General features: G+C 39.0%; 1 pseudogene; it reads right to left on the reverse strand.

Moving 5' to 3' along the window:
• Positions 1-589: 589 nt before the first annotated feature.
• On the reverse strand, positions 590-2,026 carry LOC102856313 (annotated as a pseudogene).
• Between the last annotated feature and the right edge of the window lie 12,249 nt (positions 2,027-14,275).

The raw sequence follows: 14,275 nt of genomic DNA on the forward strand, positions 1-14,275 counted from the left end.
TAGAATAGCTTAAAACTGTACCATATAATACATTACTATTATAAAAGATCCTTTTCTGTAAATGCACTGAAAAATCTTTTGAGTATTTTGTTATTCCAATGTATAGTGTTATTTCAAATGTTAACAACTAGATATTTCTCCACAGTTCTTCAAAATTTCAAAACTCCAAATATAAAGTCAGTTTTCTTACTTTCCAAGATGAGTTGCTTGAGTTAGTAAGAATTATATTGGAATACAAACCCAGTGCATTTCATCCAACTTGCAAAACAGTTAAAAGAAAAACCAAACCAGCTAAATGTAACAAGAATCCTTCAATTAGAAAACTATTGAAAGACCATGAGCTAACTGATCTATGAAATATACAAGAGAAAGCTGAAACATCTTAAATCCAGTTCTTTCCCCCTAAGGTTGTAACAAAATGGAAAAATCTGCCTTTAAATGCTGCAGATCAATCAATATTTTTCTATGTCCTCTAAGAAACGAAAATGTTTCTTATAAATATTCATAACACTTTTTTTGTGAACAGTTATTTATGATCTTGAGACTAGACTGTATGGTAGCATTTAGTCAAGTTGTACTGAGTGCTAACTTATGTATAAAATATTATTTCTCGTATTTGTCCATCTTCTATCGAAGTACCATTATTATTTCCAGGAGAGCTGAAAAAGAAGAACACAGTCTTGCTAGCTGTCGGTGTTTCATGGACTACTTTCTTCAATCCTTTTGTACCATAGTGGGAATCTGGACCTTTGAGGGTTGCACATGCTGTGTAGCAGACGTTGGGCAGGATCTCTATAGGGTCTTTGAACATCACCCTGAATGTGTTAGAAGTACCGTCACAACTAAAGCCAGTATAATTTTGTCCCAAGGGTTTTTTTTTTCATACTCAATGATCTGTATATTCACTTGGTAATCCCTGGGGCCATGGATAGATCCATATAAGCCAAATCCAACTATCGAAATTCTTCTATTAACTGTGAACCTAATTCCATCACTCGTTCCACTGTAACCCCATCGGCTCTCTTCTTGCTGAAATCTATTAATGCTTCACTCCTTTCCTCGAAGGCAGCATCTTGGTCGGTCAATATACTCCACTCGGGGTTTAGGATTGACAGTAAAATGGAGAAAAAGATTCAGCACTTCTCGATCGGACAAAATTCCAGATTGAGCAGGGCCTGCTTGCAAACTCTTCAATCGTCATCAGTGGGAAACGAATTAAGGAAAGCGCTTTTCCTAGGACTTTCTGTTTGTTTCCAAAAGTCACAGGCAATTGTTGTCTCCGACATTCTGCTTCTCCCCAGCGTACTACAGCTCCAAAAAGTCGGCTTTCTCGAATACTAAGTGCGTCTCTTTCTAGCACTGCACAGAGTGTGTCTATATCAATATCAGTAAACCCTTCTGCACTTATTGCATCCATTGTACTTTTGTCTATTGTATCTAGACAAAGACTAGCAAGTTGAGGTTCATCAAATAATCGAGCCTGAGTAAGAAGAATAAAAGCATTATCTGCCCTAAGATGCTTGGTGAGAAATTCCACACAATGTGTTTCCAAGGCTGGGACTGCGTACTTCTTAGCTGTATAAAGAGTGGTCATAACTGTTTCTGGACCAATCTGAACTTCATCTGAATAGAGAAATCTCAGCAGCGCCAGGAAGGCGGCGGGCTCCACGTCTGGCAGCTCGATCTCCGCCGACGTGGTGGCCATGCCGCCGTTGAACATGGCGTCGAACACAGCGCTGCCCGCCGCCAGCACGAAACGGTGGGCGGGGATGCGCTGCGGGCCCCCGGCGGCGGCGGGCCCGCGGCCCTTGCCCAGCACGAATCGCACATCGCTCAGCAGTTCTGAGTTGAAGAGGAAGGCGAAGCGCTCCTTCAGGGACGCCTTGGTCGCCTGCCAGTTGTACAGCGGCTCCCGCTGTAGGGGGAGCAGGGGCCCTAAGAGGGACGCTGGCGACCCTGAGGGGCCCTGCTCCTCCTCAGCTCCCGGGGCCTGCTCTCCCGGCAAGGCCGACCCGGGCGAGGCCATCCTCTCCTGCTCCGGCTCCCCGGCTAAAGACAGCGCCCATGCCGCTGAGGGGCCATCGCTGAGGCCGCCCCCAGAGGCCGGCGCCGCCTCCCTACCTTCCGGGAAAGGCCCAAACTTTTACTGTAAGAGAACTCTGGTGGCTAACTCAATGGTGGCACCTGCTCCATGGCAGAAAGATAGACAGTGGCCTCTGGTGCAATTAATAGCCTCCCTAAATCCACTGGAGGGTCAGCTATGGGTGCTTCTGATTGAGGGGCAATGAGTTTGAGTTTTACTACTGTGAATGCTATGGTATGTTTTTCTCTATGTGGTATAGCCCTGGTCTGTCCACTTGCTTTACAATGGTAACTCGTGGTTGCTGTGAAGCTGAACACTGTGACTCTGATGTGTCAAATGTGATAATGGTTACCCATGGTGGACCATGTTTGGTGGAGCTCCTCGATTAAAACAAGCTTGGAAGCAGGAGTGGCATCCATTTCTGAAATAGCTTGACTCCAGAAACCCTATGAATGTGGAGAAAGGATGAAAGTTATACAAATGTTCAGGTCTTTTCATTCATAGGGTTGCTATGAGTCACCTATGCCTGGATGGCACTTAACAACAACAGCATGACATAAAAAAAAGACCTTGTGCTTCTTTTCATAGCTAAATTGATGGACAATAAATTGTAATTGCTTTACTCCACAGGTACATATACAGCACCTGCAGTGAACACTGAAATCACACCCCTATGCAAACATCTGACATCCATCTTTTAGAAACTTGACCATAATAGAACTCAACAAAACAAGTTCAGCTCATTCATCTTTTACTTAACAAATTATGGCCCTATGTGAAAATAGCAACCGAACCTTCCTTGTCTACAATGTGTTCAGTAATTTTTTCCATTCCTTCTTTTTTCCATATTCAGCAGAGCAAGATCAAACATCTGCCTTGACCCATGAAGAACTTCAGAGAGCAAAGTATTAATTTTAACTTATAACAGTGATGGTTAGTAGAAATTGCTCAGTGTTACTCTCCCCATGAAGTGGTGTTCAGGGTATGTACCATACTTTAGATAGTCCTCTGCTTGTTTCCCACCCTCTCCAGAATTCTAATCAGAGCTCTGTAAGCCAGTGTACAAAAATAACTTTAACAAAGTCCTTATTACCATACATAGTTCTATTTTCATCAACAACTAAGAAAAAAAAAGACCTTTCCCTCATTTTCTTGCTTTAATTTATGAGCCAGCTCCTATCTGTTTTGAAAGTTTGAATATGTGATAAATGGATATATCTAAATCTGCTTATTGGGGAGCTCTGGTGGCCTAGTGGCAAGAAGCTGCACTGCAATCCCAGAGGAACACGGTTCGAATCCACCAGACACCCTGCCGGAGAAGGAGGCGCAATATCCTCCTGTACCAGTCAGATCTGATTTGACGGTACACACACACAGAAATAAAATTTAAAAAAAAATCTGCTTATCTATTTCTGTGGTGAGCTTTGATGACTTAATAGTGAGAAGTTGTGCTGCCAACCCAAAGGTACATAGTTTAAATCCACCAGCTGCTTCACAGGAGAAAGATGGACAATCATCTTTAGTCTGATTGACTGCCTCTGAAAACCCACCAGAGGGCTTGCAGTAGAGATTACACAGCAACAGAAAGAAAACAAAAACCATTGTAACTTTATTAAGAAATAATATCATGATAAAAAGAAGATTGAATTTATTAAAAATTTAATTTTATTTAGATACACAATTAAAATTCATGGAAGCATCAGTCAAGAAATCATTGGCTGGTACTGTCCTTAAATCTTCTGACTGCAACATGCAGAGAAGGCTTGGGATTTCTTAAGCCAAAAGGGAACAGGTGTGGGCCAGGTGCAGTTTGTGGAGAATGACCATTTGAACATCATCCTCCCCTGGGACGTTATACATTTATAACAGCCTAACATCTCCCAAGAAAAGATTCTCATAATGTCAAGAAAGCAGCAGGCTACCTCAAACATCATGAAAAAACCCAAAATAATCCTTCTAAAAATCAGACTCAGTGAATACCCTAGACACAGAAAACTAGAAGAAAATGTCGATGTGGAGTTATTTGAACAGCTACAGAAGAAGGTGCAAATGATGTAAGAAACAATGGAAGCCATTAAAAAAGTGAATGTGGAACCAGAAAAAATGTATCAATGAAGAGCTACTTGAACAACTACAGAAGAAAATGCAAAAGATGGAAGAAATAGAAACTAGAGATGAAGAGGTACAAGAACTTAAAAATTCATTACAACAGTGAGAGGGTACAGCCAACATAGTACTGGAAATAACAGAAAAACATGAAAATGCAATCCAGAATATTAAGACCAAAATGGCAGAAGTGTCTAACATGCAGTAGGCGGGGGGGCGGGGGGGGGGAAGAAAAAAAAAGTAGAGCAGAGGGGATGGAACAGAGAATCAGTGAGCTGGAAGACAAGAGCCTCAAAGGAAACATAGCTGAAAAGAAATCAGAGATGAGACATTAAGAAAACACTAGAATTATGTGGGATCACATCAAAAGGAACAACATACATATGATTGGAATTCCAGAACATGAACAGGAAAGTCATTGAGAAAATTGTGGAAGAGGTTGCTGTTGTTATTGTTATGTGCTGTCAAGTTGCCTGAGACTCATAGTGACTCTATGCACAACAGCCCTAAACCCTGCTGTATCCTGTGCCAATCTAACAGTCTCTGACACACCCATCCCCATGACCCCAGTCACTGAACCAATCCATCTCATCGATGGTCTTCCTTTCCTGTGCTATCCCTCCTCCCTCCCAAACATGATGTCATTCTCCAAGGACTGGTCCCTCCTAGCAACATGTCCAAAGTATGTCAGATGAAGCTTCAAAATCCTTGCCTCCAAGGAGCAGCCTGGTTTAACCCTCTCTAGGATGAGCCTGAGGTACTATAAGAAAACTTCCTAGGTGTTATGGAGAATGGAAAAATCCACGTCCAAGAAGCTCAGCCTAGATCCCAAAAGAAAAACATCAAGTCATATCATAGTTCAATTCTCCAAAATAAAAGACAAGGATAGGATACTAAAAGCAGTGTGAGAAAAACAAAGAGTCACCTACAAAGGGGACATAATCAGATTATATTTTAATTTCTCAGCAAAAACCATGCGAGCTAGAAGACAATGGGATGGCATGTGCAGAAAGTTGAAAGAAAACCATTGTCAGTGAGGACCCATTACCCAGCAAAGCTGTCCATCAAAAGTGAAGAAGTCAGGTCTTTGGCAGAAAAAGAAGGAACTTAAGGAGTTTGTGAAAATAAGACCAAGACTATAAGAGATTTTATGTGAAGTCTTTCACACACACAGACAACAAAAGAAAGTGAATGGACCATAGTAACAAGAAACACAGTAAAATGCCAATGATAAAACCTGGCCTATCAATAATCATACTTAATATGAGTGGACTAAATGTGCCAATTAAAAAGAATAACAGAATGGATAAAAAACCCAAAGCAATCAATATGCTGCCTACAAGAGACACATCTAAGAAATGAAGACACTTAAAAAACCAAAGGCTAGAAAAAAATATACCAGGCAGATGACATCCACAAAAAAGCAGGAGTGACAATACTAAAGTACTAATCTCTGATTAAATAGACTTCAGGATAAAAATCACCATAAAAGATAAGGAAGAACACTATATAATGATTAAATGCACAATAAATCAAGAAGACATAGTCTTGAACAACATTTATACACCAAATGATAGACCTACAAACTACAGAGACAGCACCACAATAATGGTAGGAGACTTTAATGTACCACTCTCACCAAAGTTTAGGTAAGCTAAAAAGAAATTTAACAAAGATGCAGAAGATCTAAAGTACACAGTCAGCCAACTTGACTTTGTGGATGTATTCAGAGTACTACACCCAACTGAAACTCAATTCATTTTATTCTCAAGTGCACACGATATATTCCCCAGAAACCATCATATATTAGGGCGCAAAGCAAGCCTTAAAAAATTAAAAAACATTGAAATAATACAAAGTATCTTCTCAGACCACAATGCCATAAAACTAGAAATTAACCACAAGAGGATAAAGCTCATAAAACCACCAAAGTGGAAGCTAAATAACATCCTGCTAGAACATGATTGCATTACAGAAAAATATAAAGAATGAAATAAAAAAGTTCCTCAAAACAAATGATAATGAAAATACAGCATACTAAAACCTATGGGATTCAGCTAAGGCAGTCCTCAAGGGGCAGTTCACAGCAATAGGCACACATGTAAAAAATGAAGGAAAAAGCAAAATAAATTATCTAACTCAACACTTTCATCAAATAGAAAAAGAACAAAAATCTAACCCTACAGCCTTAAGAAGAAAGGAAATTATAAGGACAAGAGCTAACATCGATGAGATAAGAAACAGAAAAAAACAGCTGAAACCATCAACAAGACCAGGAGCTGGTTTTTTGGAAGGGTCAATAAAATAGACAAACCATTGGCAAATTTAACAAAAGGGGGGGGAAGAGAAGATACAGATAACTCAATTAAGAAATGGTTGACATGATGTCACAACAGAACCAGAAGAAATTAAATTGATAATATTGAAATATTATGGAAAGCTATACTGGATGGACTATGATTGGGCCTGGGCCAGGAAAGACCAGTCCTTGGAGAGGGAGATCATGCTTGGAAGGGTAGAGGGACAGCATAGGTGAGGAAGATGGATTGACTCAATGACTGAAGAAGTGGGATTAGGTCTGTCAGAGATGATGAGATTGCCTTGGGATAGGGTAAGTTTCAGAGTTAGTGTACATAGAATTGCAATGAGTTGCAGGCAACTTGATATAGCACATCACACACACACACACACACACACACACACACACACACACACACACTTGAAAACCTATAGGAAATGGACAAATTCTAGGAAACCCAGACCCTACCTGGATTGACACAGATAGATATAGAACACTTGGACAGACTGATCACAAAAAAAAAAAATGAGCTGGTCATAAAAAGACTTCCCTACAGAAAAATTCCTGGACCCGACGGCTTCACAGCTGAACTACCAAACATTCAAAGATCTACCACCAATTCTACTTAAATTATTTTAAAAAATTCAAAAAGAAGGCACACTCCTGGAGTCATTCTATGAGGCAAACAAAACTCTAAAATGAAAACCAGGCAAAGATATTACTAAAAATAGAACTATAGACCAATATCTCTCATGAACATAGATGCAAAAATCCTTAACATCTTCAACAAATAGTGCTGGCAAAATTGGACTGCTACTGTGGAAAGCAGAAACAGGATCCACATCTCACACTATACACAAAATCACAAGGTGGATCAGAGACCTGGGAGTAAAATCCAAAAACATAAAGTTCATAAGAGACAAACTGTGATCAAGCTTAGAACCGAGTCTAAGGTATAAAGAGACTGCCAAATACAGCCAGAAATGCACAATCTAAAGAAGATAAAATTGATGAATGGAACCTTCTAAAGATTAAATCCCTGGGTGCACCAAACACTTTTCCCAACAGGGTGAAAAGAAAACCTACTGACTGGGAAAAAACATTTGGAAATACCATCTCAGACAAGAGTCTCATAACAAAAGTTTATAGAATACTCCTGGGGCCTCTGCAAGAAAAAGACTGATAACCCAATTACAAAATAGGCAAAAGACATGGAAAGAATTTTCACAAAGGAAGATACTTTAATGGCCAACAGACACATGAAGAAATGCTCTAAACCACTGGCAATCAGAGAGATGAAAATAAAAATCACAATGAGATACTATCTCATTCCAGTAGCAGTGGCAAAGTTCAACAGGAAAGCAAGTAATAAATGTTGGAGAGGATGTGGCAAGATAGAAACTCTATACATTGTTGGTGGGATTGTAAAATGGTACAAACACTCTGGAAGGCAGTTTGGTGCTTCCTTAAAAAGCTGAACATAGAAATTCCGTATGACTCAGCTATTCCAATGCTTGGACTATATCCCAAGAAAAAGAGAACTGAAGCTCAAATGGAGACTTCTACACCAATGTTCATAGCAGTGTTATTCGCCATTGGAAGAACATGGGAACAGCCCAGATATCCAACCACAAACAAATGGATTGAGAAGTCGTGGTACATTCTTACGATGGGATACTATGCACCATGCTGGAGCAATGACGTAAATTACTACCTCACTTGGGAGGGACAGGAAAGCATTATGCTGAGTGAACGAGCTAAGTTCCATAAGGACAAATACTGTATAAAAATCAGCATTGTAGAATGAGTATGAAGATCCAAGGAATGGGTGGAAGCAGAAGGGTGAGGATGTGTGTGTGTATGTTAATCACAGGGTTGCATAATTCAATGAGTGGTAGTGTGTGAAGGAAACGGGAAGGATCTTCTGCGAAAAACAGTGTATTAGAACTTTGTAAAGAAATCAGTATTTTTAAAAATCCTTAACAAAATCCTGGACAATAGAATCCAACATATCAAAAAAGAATTAATTTTGACAAAGTGGTATTCATAACAAGTATGCAAGGATGGTTCAACATAAGAAAAACAATCAGTGAAATTCATCACATTAACAAAGCAAATATTAAAAAAAAAACCCCATGATCTTAGCAATTCATACAGAAAAGGGCATTGACAAAATACAAATCCAAAATTTGATTAAAATACTGAGCAAAACAGGAATAGAAAGGAATTTCTCCAACATAGTGAAAAGTATAAATGCAAAACCTAGAAACCGTATCTTTCTTGACAGAGAATAAAAGCATTCTCCTTGCGAACAGGGACCAGACAAGGATGCCCACTGTCACCACTGTTATTCAATATTGCATTGGAAGTGCTTGGTAGGGCAGTTTGACAAGAGAAGGAAATAGTAGGCATCCAGATGATATGATAGTGTATAAAACACCAAGGACTGAACAAAAAAACTCTTAGAGCTAGTAGATCAATTTAGTAGAGTGGCAGACAACAAGATCAATATACAAAAGTCGGTGCGATTCCTCTATATTAACAAAGAAAACCCAGAGAAGGAAAATAAGAAAAATAACAAAGCAATACCTTTTATAATAGCCAACCACAAATCAAGATTCTGACTCCACTGGGCTTTTGAAATGGTAAATCTTAATGGGAAGTGACTGATAATCTTTTCTCTATGGAGCAAATGGTGAGTTTAAACCACTAGGGACACATAGCCTTTTGATTCCATGTTGACACTTCCTGATACACTAGAGCCAATTGCTACAGTCATTGTGTCATTCCATCTCATTGAGTGTCTTCCTCTCATTTGCTGACACACCACTTTGCCAAGTATGATATCCCCTCTCCAAGGAATAGCCCATTCCAACAATATGCTAAAAGGATGTGAATATGTGTTGCTTATCAGTGTATAGAGTTGTAACAAGATAACCATTAGTGTTGAAGATAAGAGAATTCTCTAAGCTTTAAAATGCAAAATGTATGCTTTTGACAAACTCAATCTTTGATGATCTGTTTCCTGGAATGTAGGCTATGTTCTTTTGCTTAATTCCCCCTGCCCCCATTTGCAGATGTACAGACAATACAGCAAATACAGTAAACTTTCAGTTGAGAGATTCCCTGGATCAAGCTCGTATAATTGATTCAAGCTCACATGATAAATTCCATTTTTATTCCAGTTGTAGTAAGGTTATAAGACATGTTTCTAATCACTTGTTTTACCCTTCATTGTCCCATTTTCTACACATATATTTGACACAATAAGGACAAAAGTGTAAAATATTAAAGTAAGTACAAAACCAATATCTCTCTTGTGGATAAAATTAGGAATGTTATAAAAATGAAACTGAACTGGCTGCTGGTATGATAGCAAGAATTTTTGGTTTTATTGGTGTCTTAGGGTCTTAATAGAAATAGAACCAATGAGATAAATATGTAAATCTCTCATTTATCTATAGATAGAGATAGATTTACTTTAAGGGGTTAGTTCATGACATGACAGGAGGTAGAATACAACCTAAGGAAACGTCCAAGATTACATTATTATTTTTTTTAAGGTAAAAAGGTAAAGACTGCCTTATTAAAAAGTTACACCCTAAAGTGGTGGACCTGCCTCCTTGAAAGGAAATATGGCAGAGCCCAAAATTACATTTTGAGAGATCACAATAGATTATTTTGGATTATACTGTAGAACAACAGCTAGTCTGATGTTTACCAAATCATTGGGAGACATTACCTATGGATTTTAACACATTAAATTATCCATCACATTGTGTAATATACAAAAGATACCTATGCATGGACGTCACCTTTATTAAGCAGTTTTTTGCTGTGAGGAGCAGGAAGAAATCTTAGTCTTTAATTGGACTGTGTGGGTTAACCACACTCTCTTCTTCTCCTTTCTGTGGTTCATTTCTTTGATAGGAAATCTCTGTTCAAACATAATTAGGCTTACTTTCTCCTCTCAGCCAATCACAAGGTCTCCTAGGCCTCAGAGATGCCTCAGACTCTTTTCTGGTGATCTGTGTCAGTCACAGAGATGATTAGATGATTCACTCAAAAAAGTAGAAGCTGGGTATAGGCTTCAGTTCCATGCTCACCACATTGTCCTCTTAAGAGATTTGGACACATCCATTTTGTGATCTCCTTCAGAAAATGTTGTTTAAGACCAAAATTCTTGAATAACCCTGCTCCTGGGTATGTATTTTCACTTGTATATAGTTGAATAATTGTGTGCTCTATAAATTCAAATGTTAGGTTCCACTACAATTTGTCCTTTTATTTGTCTATTTGGCTATCTTATTGGAATAACCAGGCCTGGAATATTTTTAAGCCTTTTCTGAAAATATCCAGTCTCTTAATCAAGTTCAATGGCCTGACATTTTGCCCTCATTAAAATATGGAGGAAACAATGTTTATTTTAAAATGGGTAAAATTTTCTGCCAAAAAATCTGCTAATTGTTTCAACTGTTTGAATCTTATTGGAAGGGGTTGAGACTAGAACTGGGAAGTAGTATTTGTTGAGTGCTCACAATGTACGAGGCACGTTCCTGTAAATGTTGTATTTATTTCTCAGTCTAGTCTTATGTTGCTATTGTTGTTAGGTGCCATCAAGTTGAGTAGAACTCATAGTGACCCTATGAACAGGCATTCTGAGCCCTGTCCTTCTTGTGTCATTCTCCCTATCTCTGAAACACTCAAGTCTATTGCTGAAGTCACCCTACCAATCTAATTTATTGGGGGTCTTCTTCTCCCTTGCTGATCCACCATCTTTCCAAGCATGATGTCCCTCTCTAATGAATAGCCTTACCTAACTACATGTCCAAAGTATGAAAAATGAATTTTGTCATCTTTGCCTCCAAGGAACACTCGTCCAATTGCACCCTGTCCAGGACACAACTGTTCGTTTTCTTGGCGGTCCATGGGGTATTCAGTGCTCTTCTCCAGCATCACAACTCAAAGGCATCAATTCCTCTTATGTCATCCTTATTCATTGTCCAGCTCTCCAATGCATAGCAGATGATTGATGCAGGAAATCAGGAGATATATTGCATTGGGCAACTCTGCTGTCAGTGGCATCTCCAGAATATTGAAGAACAGTGATACCAGTTTGAACACAATGTTGCACCTAATTCAGGCCATTGTCTTCTCAATCATCTGCTATGCATCAAAGAGCTGGACAATTATAAGGATGATAGAAGAAAAATGGAAGATAGTCCCATGAGCTGGGTATTATTTCTTTTATTTGACACAAGCAGAGATGAAATGGAAAAAGTTGAATAATTTCTCCAGTGGTGTGTAGACAATCAGTGGTGGCATCAAAAGCATATATTGAGTTTTATCCCCTACTACACAGCACAGTTTTTTCATGAGCACGACAGCTACTCAAATAACTTCTGGCCTCTTTTAATGAGTGCTGAATGTCAAAGAGCATGTATACATAGACCAAGCACAATGATAAAATAGTCAGACTCTTTGTGATGGTTATTATTACCAGACTCATTGCTGTGTAGCTGCGTACTTATGTTGTGTACATGTATGACACAACCCTGCTTGCTGAAACTGAGGAATACCTGAAGTGCTTGCTGCAGAATATCAAGGATTGTAGCCTTCAATATGGATTGAAGCTCAACATCAAGAAAACAGATTCTCACCACTGGACCAATTGGAAGCATCATGATAGATGGTGAAGAGATTGAGATTGTTGACAAGCTTCACTTTGCTTGGCTCTACAATCAACACTCTTGATACCAGCAGCCAGAAAATTAAAAGGCAAATTACAATAGGATAGTCTGCTGTGAGAGACCTCTCCAAAGTAATGAAGAGCAATGATGTCAGTCTGGAGACTAAGATGTGCCTGATATAGGACATGGTCATTGCAATTATTTGCTATGCATCAGAGAGCTAGGCAATGACTAGGGATGATAGAGGGGAGTTGATGCCTTTTAGCTGTTGTGCTGGAGAAGAGTATTGAATACACCATGGACTGCTAGGAAAGCAAACAAGTTCATCCTGAAGAGGATAAAGCCGGGCTGCTCCTTGGAGGCAAGGATTCTGAAGCTTTGTCTGACATACTTTGGACATGTTGCAAGGCGGGCTCAGTCCTTGGAGAGGGATGTCATGCTTGGGAGGGTGGAGGGACAGCATAGGAGAGGAAGACCCTCGATGAAATGGATTGATACAGTCACTGGGAAAATGGGGGATATGTGTGTCTCAGACAAAAAGATTGGCAAGGGGTAGAGCAGGTTTTAGGGCTGTTGTACATAGGGTCGCTATGAGTCACAAGTGACTCGATGGCACATAACAACAACAACGTGTCTTTATGGGCACATGGGAATGTATATATACACAGATAAAAGACTACCTTGAAACAAATACAAGAATGACTTTGCAAATGCACAAAGACAATAAAATCATACAGCCAAAACAAAAGCTGAGAGCCAAGTGTTGTGACAACAATAACTCAAGGCCATAACTTTGAAAAATGATCAGAAAATTAAAATTTGAAAATAAGATGGTTTTTCTTGTCATTCTTTAAATCTTCATTTTTTAAAAACTTGACATTCATCTCTAATAATCTGTCTATGAGCTTTAAAAATATTATTATTTACTGCAGCATTATTGCCAATACTCTTCCTATATGCTTTTAGGGTAAATTTTTGTTGATATATAACATAAATACTATAAAAATCCACTGCCATCAAGTCAATTCCAAATAATAGCCACCTGAAATTGAAATCTTAATAGGAAGATGTTCCCTATCTTTCTTTATGTGAATTTGAACTGTTGACCTTCTAGTTAGCAGTCCAATATATAATATACTACACTACTAGAACGTCTTTACCATAGGCTGTTGCTCATATGTTATTTCATGAAATTCCTCTGTGTCAGCCAATTCCTTCTTATACAGTGACTCTGTGTACTCCTTCCATCTTCTTTTGAGACTTCCTGGATCATTTAACATTCTACCCAAATTATCTTTAAGTATTGCCACCTATGGCTTGAATTTGTTTTTCAACTCCTTCAGCTTAAGAAACGCTGAGCAAGTCCTGCCCTTTTGGCTTTCTGACTGCAGCTCTCTGCACATTTCATATCTTGCTTTGTTGTCCCGAGCTGCCTTTTGAAATTTTCTGTTCAGCTCTTTAATTTCTTGATTTTTCCCTTTAGCTTTGGCTTCTCGGCGCTCTTATGTGATTCTCAGAATCTCATCTGACATCCATCTTGGTCTTTTCTTCTTCTTTAGCCTTTGTAATGATCTTTTGCATTCTTCAAGGATGATTCTCTTTATATCCTCCCAGAGCTCATTTGGTCTACGCTCATTGGTGCTCAAGGCCTCAAACCTGTTCCTGAGATGGTTTTGAAATTTGAGCGGGAAAGACTTAAGGTCAAATCTTGGTTACTGTGGAGTTGATTTAATTTTCCTCAACTTCAGCTTGAACATGCATATGAGTAGTTGGTGGTCTGTCCTCACAATTAGCACCCGGCCTGGTTTTCACTGCTGATATTGAGCTTCTCCAGCGAGTCTTTCCACAAATGTAATCAATTTGATTCCTATGCATGCCATCAAGTGAGATCCATGTGTATAGTCTGCGTTTATGTTTCTAATAAAAGATATTTGCAATGAGTAAATCATTGAATGTGCAGAACTCTATCATTCTATCTCCAGCCTCATTTCTCTCCGAGCCTGTATTTTCCAGCTACTGATCCTTCTTCCCTGTTCCCAACTTTTGCGTTCCAGTTGCCCATTATTATCAATGCATCTTGATTGCATGTTTGATCAA

Source organism: Elephantulus edwardii, unplaced genomic scaffold (genome assembly GCF_000299155.1).
Source record: "Elephantulus edwardii isolate Elephantulus edwardi_28Jun2011 unplaced genomic scaffold, EleEdw1.0 scaffold00059, whole genome shotgun sequence".
Classification (NCBI taxonomy): domain Eukaryota; kingdom Metazoa; phylum Chordata; class Mammalia; order Macroscelidea; family Macroscelididae; genus Elephantulus; species Elephantulus edwardii.